We start from the raw sequence: 12249 nt of genomic DNA on the forward strand, positions 1-12249 counted from the left end.
GGCTTCTGCAACTTTTAACATGAAAAATCCAATGAGGAGAAGAAAAGCAAAGCCAAAGAGTCCATCCCAAAATCCGACAAACAAGCAAAATGAACAAAAAGCATTGAATTCAATTCTTTCTGATTTTAGAAACTGCATTAAAGAAGGGGTGCACCGGTCCTGGAGATACTGCAATACCAGGTCAATGCGTGGAGTGGACAGAGCAAGCTCTTTTTCCATCTCCCTGTTCTAAAAATCCATTTAATATATGGTCCCCAGATAGGGGACGTATCAGATATTAAACTGATAAGAACAGATACTACACTTGATCTTAGCCAAAAGGCCAAGAAGCGATAACCAGAATTGGTTTCCGACTACGGTGCCACCCAAGGATTCTGAAAAGTCCATTTGTGGAGATGGCCACCTGGACTCCCGTTAAGAAGACATGCTGTCAACCTCTAGATCCCTCACATGCCTGCACTTTTCGGCTTGCTGCTGCTGCAATCCACGCGTTTTAGATCTGCATAACTCCACCTCTTTTAGCACAGTACCCTCAACCCCCGGCTGTTCCCACCCGCCTCAACACCGTTGGAAGGGAGGAGAACCAATTAAGGCGGGGGGGGGGGGGGGGGAACGAGCAGCTGTCTACCCTTAGCAGGAGGGTTGCTGATTAATTACCTCTCCTGCTGCTGCTGCTGCTGGCTGTCCAGCAGCAGACTGAAGGTGGCTGCTGCTGTGCGCAGGTATATAAAGGCTCAGAGCCTATTATGACACGCGCAGCCAGCGTTCCATTGCCACATTCCGTCTACTGCAGGCGGGATACCTGGATGGCTGAATGTCACTGAGAAGCTCACAGAGACCGCCATAAGCAACAGTTTAAAAGAATGCCACAGACTAATCAACCAAACTTTTTGGGTTGGTTTCTCTTTTATAGTCTGCAGGCATTAAATGAAAGAAGTCAGTGTTCCAGCAGAGGGAGACAACGTTTCAGAAAAGGCATTGTAGCAAACCAAAAAAGAAATTTTAAGCGCAGCAGAGTAACCAGCTCACATACCTGTTAGCTCAGGTGAGTTTAAAAGGCTGCTGTTGATAACAAGGGCATTTGCTAAATAGATGGTGTGTGTGCAACAATATACTGAAAGGTCAATTATATTGTGCAGCTTATCTCACCACCTGTAGTTATTTAGGTGAAAGCTCCAAAATGCTTGCCTAATATGTCTGTTTATCCAAAAGGAAGTATAGAGGGAGAGCTAGATAGATAGCATTGCATTACATTACATTACATGGCAATGCAATGCACAGTTGCTGAAGTTGAACCAAAATGAGCTTGTCATCTGGCTTCTGCAACTTTTAACATGAAAAATCCAATGAGGAGAAGAAAAGCAAAGCCAAAGAGTCCATCCCAAAATCCGACAAACAAGCAAAATGAACAAAAAGCATTGAATTCAATTCTTTCTGATTTTAGAAACTGCATTAAAGAAGGGGTGCACCGGTCCTGGAGATACTGCAGTACCAGGTCAATGCATGGAGTGGACAGAGCAAGCTCTTTTTCCATCTCCCTGTTCTAAAAATCCATTTAATATATGGTCCCCAGATAGGGGACGTATCAGATATTAAACTGATAAGAACAGATACTACACTTGATCTTAGCCAAAAGGCCGAGAAGCGATAACCAGAATTGGTTTCCGACTACGGTGCCACCCAAGGATTCTGAAAAGTCCATTTGTGGAGATGGCCACCTGGACTCCCGTTAAGAAGACATGCTGTCAACCTCTAGATCCCTCACATGCCTGCACTTTTCGGCTTGCTGCTGCTGCAATCCACGCGTTTTAGATCTGCATAACTCCACCTCTTTTAGCACAGTACCCTCAACCCCCGGCTGTTCCCACCCGCCTCAACACCGTTGGAAGGGAGGAGAACCAATTAAGGCGGGGGAGGGGGGGGGTGGAACGAGCAGCTGTCTACCCTTAGCAGGAGGGTTGCTGATTAATTACCTCTCCTGCTGCTGCTGCTGCTGCTGGCTGTCCAGCAGCAGACTGAAGGTGGCTGCTGCTGTGCGCAGGTATATAAAGGCTCAGAGCCTATTATGACACGCGCAGCCAGCGTTCCATTGCCACATTCCGTCTACTGCAGGCGGGATACCTGGATGGCTGAATGTCACTGAGAAGCTCACAGAGACCGCCATAAGCAACAGTTTAAAAGAATGCCACAGACTAATCAACCAAACTTTTTGGGTTGGTTTCTCTTTTATAGTCTGCAGGCATTAAATGAAAGAAGTCAGTGTTCCAGCAGAGGGAGACAACGTTTCAGAAAAGGCATTGTAGCAAACCAAAAAAGAAATTTTAAGCGCAGCAGAGTAACCAGCTCACATACCTGTTAGCTCAGGTGAGTTTAAAAGGCTGCTGTTGATAACAAGGGCATTTGCTAAATAGATGGTGTGTGTGCAACAATATACTGAAAGGTCAATTATATTGTGCAGCTTATCTCACCACCTGTAGTTATTTAGGTGAAAGCTCCAAAATGCTTGCCTAATATGTCTGTTTATCCAAAAGGAAGTATAGAGGGAGAGCTAGATAGATAGCATTGCATTACATTACATTACATGGCAATGCAATGCACAGTTGCTGAAGTTGAACCAAAATGAGCTTGTCATCTGGCTTCTGCAACTTTTAACATGAAAAATCCAATGAGGAGAAGAAAAGCAAAGCCAAAGAGTCCATCCCAAAATCCGACAAACAAGCAAAATGAACAAAAAGCATTGAATTCAATTCTTTCTGATTTTAGAAACTGCATTAAAGAAGGGGTGCACCGGTCCTGGAGATACTGCAATACCAGGTCAATGCGTGGAGTGGACAGAGCAAGCTCTTTTTCCATCTCCCTGTTCTAAAAATCCATTTAATATATTGTCCCCAGATAGGGGACGTATCAGATATTAAACTGATAAGAACAGATACTACACTTGATCTTAGCCAAAAGGCCGAGAAGCGATAACCAGAATTGGTTTCCGACTACGGTGCCACCCAAGGATTCTGAAAAGTCCATTTGTGGAGATGGCCACCTGGACTCCCGTTAAGAAGACATGCTGTCAACCTCTAGATCCCTCACATGCCTGCACTTTTCGGCTTGCTGCTGCTGCAATCCACGCGTTTTAGATCTGCATAACTCCACCTCTTTTAGCACAGTACCCTCAACCCCCGGCTGTTCCCACCCGCCTCAACACCGTTGGAAGGGAGGAGAACCAATTAAGGCGTGGGGGGGGGGTGGAACGAGCAGCTGTCTACCCTTAGCAGGAGGGTTGCTGATTAATTACCTCTACTGCTGCTGCTGCTGCTGGCTGTCCAGCAGCAGACTGAAGGTGGCTGCTGCTGTGCGCAGGTATATAAAGGCTCAGAGCCTATTATGACACGCGCAGCCAGCGTTCCATTGCCACATTCCGTCTACTGCAGGCGGGATACCTGGATGGCTGAATGTCACTGAGAAGCTCACAGAGACCGCCATAAGCAACAGTTTAAAAGAATGCCACAGACTAATCAACCAAACTTTTTGGGTTGGTTTCTCTTTTATAGTCTGCAGGCATTAAATGAAAGAAGTCAGTGTTCCAGCAGAGGGAGACAACGTTTCAGAAAAGGCATTGTAGCAAACCAAAAAAGAAATTTTAAGCGCAGCAGAGTAACCAGCTCACATACCTGTTAGCTCAGGTGAGTTTAAAAGGCTGCTGTTGATAACAAGGGCATTTGCTAAATAGATGGTGTGTGTGCAACAATATACTGAAAGGTCAATTATATTGTGCAGCTTATCTCACCACCTGTAGTTATTTAGGTGAAAGCTCCAAAATGCTTGCCTAATATGTCTGTTTATCCAAAAGGAGGTATAGAGGGAGAGCTAGATAGATAACATTGCATTACATTACATTACATGGCAATGCAATGCACAGTTGCTGAAGTTGAACCAAAATGAGCTTGTCATCTGGCTTCTGCAACTTTTAACATGAAAAATCCAATGAGGAGAAGAAAAGCAAAGCCAAAGAGTCCATCCCAAAATCCGACAAACAAGCAAAATGAACAAAAAGCATTGAATTCAATTCTTTCTGATTTTAGAAACTGCATTAAAGAAGGGGTGCACCGGTCCTGGAGATACTGCAATACCAGGTCAATGCGTGGAGTGGACAGAGCAAGCTCTTTTTCCATCTCCCTGTTCTAAAAATCCATTTAATATATGGTCCCCAGATAGGGGACGTATCAGATATTAAACTGATAAGAACAGATACTACACTTGATCTTAGCCAAAAGGCCGAGAAGCGATAACCAGAATTGGTTTCCGACTACGGTGCCACCCAAGGATTCTGAAAAGTCCATTTGTGGAGATGGCCACCTGGACTCCCGTTAAGAAGACATGCTGTCAACCTCTAGATCCCTCACATGCCTGCACTTTTCGGCTTGCTGCTGCTGCAATCCACGCGTTTTAGATCTGCATAACTCCACCTCTTTTAGCACAGTACCCTCAACCCCCGGCTGTTCCCACCCGCCTCAACACCGTTGGAAGGGAGGAGAACCAATTAAGGCGGGGGGGGGGGGGTGGAACGAGCAGCTGTCTACCCTTAGCAGGAGGGTTGCTGATTAATTACCTCTCCTGCTGCTGCTGCTGCTGGCTGTCCAGCAGCAGACTGAAGGTGGCTGCTGCTGTGCGCAGGTATATAAAGGCTCAGAGCCTATTATGACACGCGCAGCCAGCGTTCCATTGCCACATTCCGTCTACTGCAGGCGGGATACCTGGATGGCTGAATGTCACTGAGAAGCTCACAGAGACCGCCATAAGCAACAGTTTAAAAGAATGCCACAGACTAATCAACCAAACTTTTTGGGTTGGTTTCTCTTTTATAGTCTGCAGGCATTAAATGAAAGAAGTCAGTGTTCCAGCAGAGGGAGACAACGTTTCAGAAAAGGCATTGTAGCAAACCAAAAAAGAAATTTTAAGCGCAGCAGAGTAACCAGCTCACATACCTGTTAGCTCAGGTGAGTTTAAAAGGCTGCTGTTGATAACAAGGGCATTTGCTAAATAGATGGTGTGTGTGCAACAATATACTGAAAGGTCAATTATATTGTGCAGCTTATCTCACCACCTGTAGTTATTTAGGTGAAAGCTCCAAAATGCTTGCCTAATATGTCTGTTTATCCAAAAGGAAGTATAGAGGGAGAGCTAGATAGATAGCATTGCATTACATTACATTACATGGCAATGCAATGCACAGTTGCTGAAGTTGAACCAAAATGAGCTTGTCATCTGGCTTCTGCAACTTTTAACATGAAAAATCCAATGAGGAGAAGAAAAGCAAAGCCAAAGAGTCCATCCCAAAATCCGACAAACAAGCAAAATGAACAAAAAGCATTGAATTCAATTCTTTCTGATTTTAGAAACTGCATTAAAGAAGGGGTGCACCGGTCCTGGAGATACTGCAATACCAGGTCAATGCGTGGAGTGGACAGAGCAAGCTCTTTTTCCATCTCCCTGTTCTAAAAATCCATTTAATATATGGTCCCCAGATAGGGGCGTATCAGATATTAAACTGATAAGAACAGATACTACACTTGATCTTAGCCAAAAGGCCGAGAAGCGATAACCAGAATTGGTTTCCGACTACGGTGCCACCCAAGGATTCTGAAAAGTCCATTTGTGGAGATGGCCACCTGGACTCCCGTTAAGAAGACATGCTGTCAACCTCTAGATCCCTCACATGCCTGCAGTTTTCGGCTTGCTGCTGCTGCAATCCACGCGTTTTAGATCTGCATAACTCCACCTCTTTTAGCACAGTACCCTCAACCCCCGGCTGTTCCCACCCGCCTCAACACCGTTGGAAGGGAGGAGAACCAATTAAGGCGGGGGGGGGGTGGAACGAGCAGCTGTCTACCCTTAGCAGGAGGGTTGCTGATTAATTACCTCTCCTGCTGCTGCTGCTGCTGGCTGTCCAGCAGCAGACTGAAGGTGGCTGCTGCTGTGCGCAGGTATATAAAGGCTCAGAGCCTATTATGACACGCGCAGCCAGCGTTCCATTGCCACATTCCGTCTACTGCAGGCGGGATACCTGGATGGCTGAATGTCACTGAGAAGCTCACAGAGACCGCCATAAGCTACAGTTTAAAAGAATGCCACAGACTAATCAACCAAACTTTTTGGGTTGGTTTCTCTTTTATAGTCTGCAGGCATTAAATGAAAGAAGTCAGTGTTCCAGCAGAGGGAGACAACGTTTCAGAAAAGGCATTGTAGCAAACCAAAAAAGAAATTTTAAGCGCAGCAGAGTAACCAGCTCACATACCTGTTAGCTCAGGTGAGTTTAAAAGGCTGCTGTTGATAACAAGGGCATTTGCTAAATAGATGGTGTGTGTGCAACAATATACTGAAAGGTCAATTATATTGTGCAGCTTATCTCACCACCTGTCGTTATTTAGGTGAAAGCTCCAAAATGCTTGCCTAATATGTCTGTTTATCCAAAAGGAAGTATAGAGGGAGAGCTAGATAGATAGCATTGCATTACATTACATTACATGGCAATGCAATGCACAGTTGCTGAAGTTGAACCAAAATGAGCTTGTCATCTGGCTTCTGCAACTTTTAACATGAAAAATCCAATGAGGAGAAGAAAAGCAAAGCCAAAGAGTCCATCCCAAAATCCGACAAACAAGCAAAATGAACAAAAAGCATTGAATTCAATTCTTTCTGATTTTAGAAACTGCATTAAAGAAGGGGTGCACCGGTCCTGGAGATACTGCAATACCAGGTCAATGCGTGGAGTGGACAAAGCAAGCTCTTTTTCCATCTCCCTGTTCTAAAAATCCATTTAATATATGGTCCCCAGATAGGGGACGTATCAGATATTAAACTGATAAGAACAGATACTACACTTGATCTTAGCCAAAAGGCCGAGAAGCGATAACCAGAATTGGTTTCCGACTACGGTGCCACCCAAGGATTCTGAAAAGTCCATTTGTGGAGATGGCCACCTGGACTCCCGTTAAGAAGACATGCTGTCAACCTCTAGATCCCTCACATGCCTGCACTTTTCGGCATGCTGCTGCTGCAATCCACGCGTTTTAGATCTGCATAACTCCACCTCTTTTAGCACAGTACCCTCAACCCCCGGCTGTTCCCACCCGCCTCAACACCGTTGGAAGGGAGGAGAACCAATTAAGGCGGGGGGGGGGGGGGTGGAACGAGCAGCTGTCTGCCCTTAGCAGGAGGGTTGCTGATTAATTACCTCTCCTGCTGCTGCTGCTGCTGGCTGTCCAGCAGCAGACTGAAGGTGGCTGCTGCTGTGCGCAGGTATATAAAGGCTCAGAGCCTATTATGACACGTGCAGCCAGCGTTCCATTGCCACATTCCGTCTACTGCAGGCGGGATACCTGGATGGCTGAATGTCACTGAGAAGCTCACAGAGACCGCCATAAGCAACAGTTTAAAAGAATGCCACAGACTAATCAACCAAACTTTTTGGGTTGGTTTCTCTTTTATAGTCTGCAGGCATTAAATGAAAGAAGTCAGTGTTCCAGCAGAGGGAGACAACGTTTCAGAAAAGGCATTGTAGCAAACCAAAAAAGAAATTTTAAGCGCAGCAGAGTAACCAGCTCACATACCTGTTAGCTCAGGTGAGTTTAAAAGGCTGCTGTTGATAACAAGGGCATTTGCTAAATAGATGGTGTGTGTGCAACAATATACTGAAAGGTCAATTATATTGTGCAGCTTATCTCACCACCTGTAGTTATTTAGGTGAAAGCTCCAAAATGCTTGCCTAATATGTCTGTTTATCCAAAAGGAAGTATAGAGGGAGAGCTAGATAGATAGCATTGCATTACATTACATTACATGGCAATGCAATGCACAGTTGCTGAAGTTGAACCAAAATGAGCTTGTCATCTGGCTTCTGCAACTTTTAACATGAAAAATCCAATGAGGAGAAGAAAAGCAAAGCCAAAGAGTCCATCCCAAAATCCGACAAACAAGCAAAATGAACAAAAAGCATTGAATTCAATTCTTTCTGATTTTAGAAACTGCATTAAAGAAGGGGTGCACCGGTCCTGGAGATACTGCAATACCAGGTCAATGCGTGGAGTGGACAGAGCAAGCTCTTTTTCCATCTCCCTGTTCTAAAAATCCATTTAATATATGGTCCCCAGATAGGGGACGTATCAGATATTAAACTGATAAGAACAGATACTACACTTGATCTTAGCCAAAAGGCCGAGAAGCGATAACCAGAATTGGTTTCCGACTACGGTGCCACCCAAGGATTCTGAAAAGTCCATTTGTGGAGATGGCCACCTGGACTCCCGTTAAGAAGACATGCTGTCAACCTCTAGATCCCTCACATGCCTGCACTTTTCGGCTTGCTGCTGCTGCAATCCACGCGTTTTAGATCTGCATAACTCCACCTCTTTTAGCACAGTACCCTCAACCCCCGGCTGTTCCCACCCGCCTCAACACCGTTGGAAGGGAGGAGAACCAATTAAGGCGGGGGGGGGGTGGAACGAGCAGCTGTCTACCCTTAGCAGGAGGGTTGCTGATTAATTACCTCTCCTGCTGCTGCTGCTGCTGGCTGTCCAGCAGCAGACTGAAGGTGGCTGCTGCTGTGCGCAGGTATATAAAGGCTCAGAGCCTATTATGACACGCGCAGCCAGCGTTCCATTGCCACATTCCGTCTACTGCAGGCGGGATACCTGGATGGCTGAATGTCACTGAGAAGCTCACAGAGACCGCCATAAGCAACAGTTTAAAAGAATGCCACAGACTAATCAACCAAACTTTTTGGGTTGGTTTCTCTTTTATAGTCTGCAGGCATTAAATGAAAGAAGTCAGTGTTCCAGCAGAGGGAGACAACGTTTCAGAAAAGGCATTGTAGCAAACCAAAAAAGAAATTTTAAGCGCAGCAGAGTAACCAGCTCACATACCTGTTAGCTCAGGTGAGTTTAAAAGGCTGCTGTTGATAACAAGGGCATTTGCTAAATAGATGGTGTGTGTGCAACAATATACTGAAAGGTCAATTATATTGTGCAGCTTATCTCACCACCTGTAGTTATTTAGGTGAAAGCTCCAAAATGCTTGCCTAATATGTCTGTTTATCCAAAAGGAAGTATAGAGGGAGAGCTAGATAGATAGCATTGCATTACATTACATTACATGGCAATGCAATGCACAGTTGCTGAAGTTGAACCAAAATGAGCTTGTCATCTGGCTTCTGCAACTTTTAACATGAAAAATCCAATGAGGAGAAGAAAAGCAAAGCCAAAGAGTCCATCCCAAAATCCGACAAACAAGCAAAATGAACAAAAAGCATTGAATTCAATTCTTTCTGATTTTAGAAACTGCATTAAAGAAGGGGTGCACCGGTCCTGGAGATACTGCAATACCAGGTCAATGCGTGGAGTGGACAGAGCAAGCTCTTTTTCCATCTCCCTGTTCTAAAAATCCATTTAATATATGGTCCCCAGATAGGGGACGTATCAGATATTAAACTGATAAGAACAGATACTACACTTGATCTTAGCCAAAAGGCCGAGAAGCGATAACCAGAATTGGTTTCCGACTACGGTGCCACCCAAGGATTCTGAAAAGTCCATTTGTTGAGATGGCCACCTGGACTCCCGTTAAGAAGACATGCTGTCAACCTCTAGATCCCTCACATGCCTGCACTTTTCGGCTTGCTGCTGCTGCAATCCACGCGTTTTAGATCTGCATAACTCCACCTCTTTTAGCACAGTACCCTCAACCCCCGGCTGTTCCCACCCGCCTCAACACCGTTGGAAGGGAGGAGAACCAATTAAGGCGGGGGGGGGGGGGGTGGAACGAGCAGCTGTCTACCCTTAGCAGGAGGGTTGCTGATTAATTACCTCTCCTGCTGCTGCTGCTGCTGGCTGTCCAGCAGCAGACTGAAGGTGGCTGCTGCTGTGCGCAGGTATATAAAGGCTCAGAGCCTATTATGACACGCGCAGCCAGCGTTCCATTGCCACATTCCGTCTACTGCAGGCGGGATACCTGGATGGCTGAATGTCACTGAGAAGCTCACAGAGACCGCCATAAGCAACAGTTTAAAATAATGCCACAGACTAATCAACCAAACTTTTTGGGTTGGTTTCTCTTTTATAGTCTGCAGGCATTAAATGAAAGAAGTCAGTGTTCCAGCAGAGGGAGACAACGTTTCAGAAAAGGCATTGTAGCAAACCAAAAAAGAAATTTTAAGCGCAGCAGAGTAACCAGCTCACATACCTGTTAGCTCAGGTGAGTTTAAAAGGCTGCTGTTGATAACAAGGGCATTTGCTAAATAGATGGTGTGTGTGCAACAATATACTGAAAGGTCAATTATATTGTGCAGCTTATCTCACCACCTGTAGTTATTTAGGTGAAAGCTCCAAAATGCTTGCCTAATATGTCTGTTTATCCAAAAGGAAGTATAGAGGGAGAGCTAGATAGATAGCATTGCATTACATTACATTACATGGCAATGCAATGCACAGTTGCTGAAGTTGAACCAAAATGAGCTTGTCATCTGGCTTCTGCAACTTTTAACATGAAAAATCCAATGAGGAGAAGAAAAGCAAAGCCAAAGAGTCCATCCCAAAATCCGACAAACAAGCAAAATGAACAAAAAGCATTGAATTCAATTCTTTCTGATTTTAGAAACTGCATTAAAGAAGGGGTGCACCGGTCCTGGAGATACTGCAATACCAGGTCAATGCGTGGAGTGGACAGAGCAAGCTCTTTTTCCATCTCCCTGTTCTAAAAATCCATTTAATATATGGTCCCCAGATAGGGGACGTATCAGATATTAAACTGATAAGAACAGATACTACACTTGATCTTAGCCAAAAGGCCGAGAAGCGATAACCAGAATTGGTTTCCGACTACGGTGCCACCCAAGGATTCTGAAAAGTCCATTTGTGGAGATGGCCACCTGGACTCCCGTTAAGAAGACATGCTGTCAACCTCTAGATCCCTCACATGCCTGCACTTTTCGGCTTGCTGCTGCTGCAATCCACGCGTTTTAGATCTGCATAACTCCACCTCTTTTAGCACAGTACCCTCAACCCCCGGCTGTTCCCACCCGCCTCAACACCGTTGGAAGGGAGGAGAACCAATTAAGGCGGGGGGGGGGGGGTGGAACGAGCAGCTGTCTACCCTTAGCAGGAGGGTTGCTGATTAATTACCTCTCCTGCTGCTGCTGCTGGCTGTCCAGCAGCAGACTGAAGGTGGCTGCTGCTGTGCGCAGGTATATAAAGGCTCAGAGCCTATTATGACACGCGCAGCCAGCGTTCCATTGCCACATTCCGTCTACTGCAGGCGGGATACCTGGATGGCTGAATGTCACTGAGAAGCTCACAGAGACCGCCATAAGCAACAGTTTAAAAGAATGCCACAGACTAATCAACCAAACTTTTTGGGTTGGTTTCTCTTTTATAGTCTGCAGGCATTAAATGAAAGAAGTCAGTGTTCCAGCAGAGGGAGACAACGTTTCAGAAAAGGCATTGTAGCAAACCAAAAAAGAAATTTTAAGCGCAGCAGAGTAACCAGCTCACATACCTGTTAGCTCAGGTGAGTTTAAAAGGCTGCTGTTGATAACAAGGGCATTTGCTAAATAGATGGTGTGTGTGCAACAATATACTGAAAGGTCAATTATATTGTGCAGCTTATCTCACCACCTGTAGTTATTTAGGTGAAAGCTCCAAAATGCTTGCCTAATATGTCTGTTTATCCAAAAGGAAGTATAGAGGGAGAGCTAGATAGATAGCATTGCATTACATTACATTACATGGCAATGCAATGCACAGTTGCTGAAGTTGAACCAAAATGAGCTTGTCATCTGGCTTCTGCAACTTTTAACATGAAAAATCCAATGAGGAGAAGAAAAGCAAAGCCAAAGAGTCCATCCCAAAATCCGACAAACAAGCAAAATGAACAAAAAGCATTGAATTCAATTCTTTCTGATTTTAGAAACTGCATTAAAGAAGGGGTGCACCGGTCCTGGAGATACTGCAATACCAGGTCAATGCGTGGAGTGGACAGAGCAAGCTCTTTTTCCATCTCCCTGTTCTAAAAATCCATTTAATATATGGTCCCTAGATAGGGGACGTATCAGATATTAAACTGATAAGAACAGATACTACACTTGATCTTAGCCAAAAGGCCGAGAAGCGATAACCAGAATTGCTTTCCGACTACGGTGCCACCCAAGGATTCTGAAAAGTCCATTTGTGGAGATGGCCACCTGGACTCCCGTTAAGAAGACAT

At 45.1% G+C, this 12249-nt stretch overlaps 10 non-coding genes across 10 annotated transcripts; all 10 read right to left on the reverse strand.

Annotated features, from left to right (window-relative positions):
• Positions 1-143: 143 nt before the first annotated feature.
• On the reverse strand, positions 144-334 carry LOC141191202 (U2 spliceosomal RNA). Its single transcript, XR_012265201.1, has one exon. It is a non-coding gene; the product is annotated as a U2 spliceosomal RNA (small nuclear RNA).
• A 1124-nt stretch (positions 335-1458) lies between these two features.
• On the reverse strand, positions 1459-1649 carry LOC141184454 (U2 spliceosomal RNA). Its single transcript, XR_012259207.1, has one exon. It is a non-coding gene; the product is annotated as a U2 spliceosomal RNA (small nuclear RNA).
• Positions 1650-2777: 1128 nt separating this feature from the next.
• On the reverse strand, positions 2778-2968 carry LOC141190852 (U2 spliceosomal RNA). The gene has a single exon (XR_012264864.1). It is a non-coding gene; the product is annotated as a U2 spliceosomal RNA (small nuclear RNA).
• Positions 2969-4090: 1122 nt separating this feature from the next.
• LOC141187349 (U2 spliceosomal RNA) lies at positions 4091-4281 on the reverse strand. Its single transcript, XR_012261544.1, has one exon. It is a non-coding gene; the product is annotated as a U2 spliceosomal RNA (small nuclear RNA).
• Positions 4282-5404: 1123 nt separating this feature from the next.
• Positions 5405-5594, reverse strand: LOC141185507 (U2 spliceosomal RNA). Its single transcript, XR_012260164.1, has one exon. It is a non-coding gene; the product is annotated as a U2 spliceosomal RNA (small nuclear RNA).
• Positions 5595-6714: 1120 nt separating this feature from the next.
• On the reverse strand, positions 6715-6905 carry LOC141184435 (U2 spliceosomal RNA). Its single transcript, XR_012259190.1, has one exon. It is a non-coding gene; the product is annotated as a U2 spliceosomal RNA (small nuclear RNA).
• Positions 6906-8029: 1124 nt separating this feature from the next.
• LOC141187353 (U2 spliceosomal RNA) lies at positions 8030-8220 on the reverse strand. The gene has a single exon (XR_012261546.1). It is a non-coding gene; the product is annotated as a U2 spliceosomal RNA (small nuclear RNA).
• Positions 8221-9340: 1120 nt separating this feature from the next.
• On the reverse strand, positions 9341-9531 carry LOC141187354 (U2 spliceosomal RNA). The gene has a single exon (XR_012261547.1). It is a non-coding gene; the product is annotated as a U2 spliceosomal RNA (small nuclear RNA).
• A 1124-nt stretch (positions 9532-10655) lies between these two features.
• On the reverse strand, positions 10656-10846 carry LOC141187355 (U2 spliceosomal RNA). Its single transcript, XR_012261548.1, has one exon. It is a non-coding gene; the product is annotated as a U2 spliceosomal RNA (small nuclear RNA).
• A 1120-nt stretch (positions 10847-11966) lies between these two features.
• On the reverse strand, positions 11967-12157 carry LOC141184948 (U2 spliceosomal RNA). The gene has a single exon (XR_012259655.1). It is a non-coding gene; the product is annotated as a U2 spliceosomal RNA (small nuclear RNA).
• Positions 12158-12249: the final 92 nt, after the last annotated feature.

The sequence above is a fragment of the Phyllobates terribilis genome, unplaced genomic scaffold (assembly GCF_046119375.1).
Source record: "Phyllobates terribilis strain yellow unplaced genomic scaffold, ASM4611937v1 Scaffold_40__1_contigs__length_11209783, whole genome shotgun sequence".
In the NCBI taxonomy this organism is placed as follows: Eukaryota; Metazoa; Chordata; class Amphibia; order Anura; family Dendrobatidae; genus Phyllobates; species Phyllobates terribilis.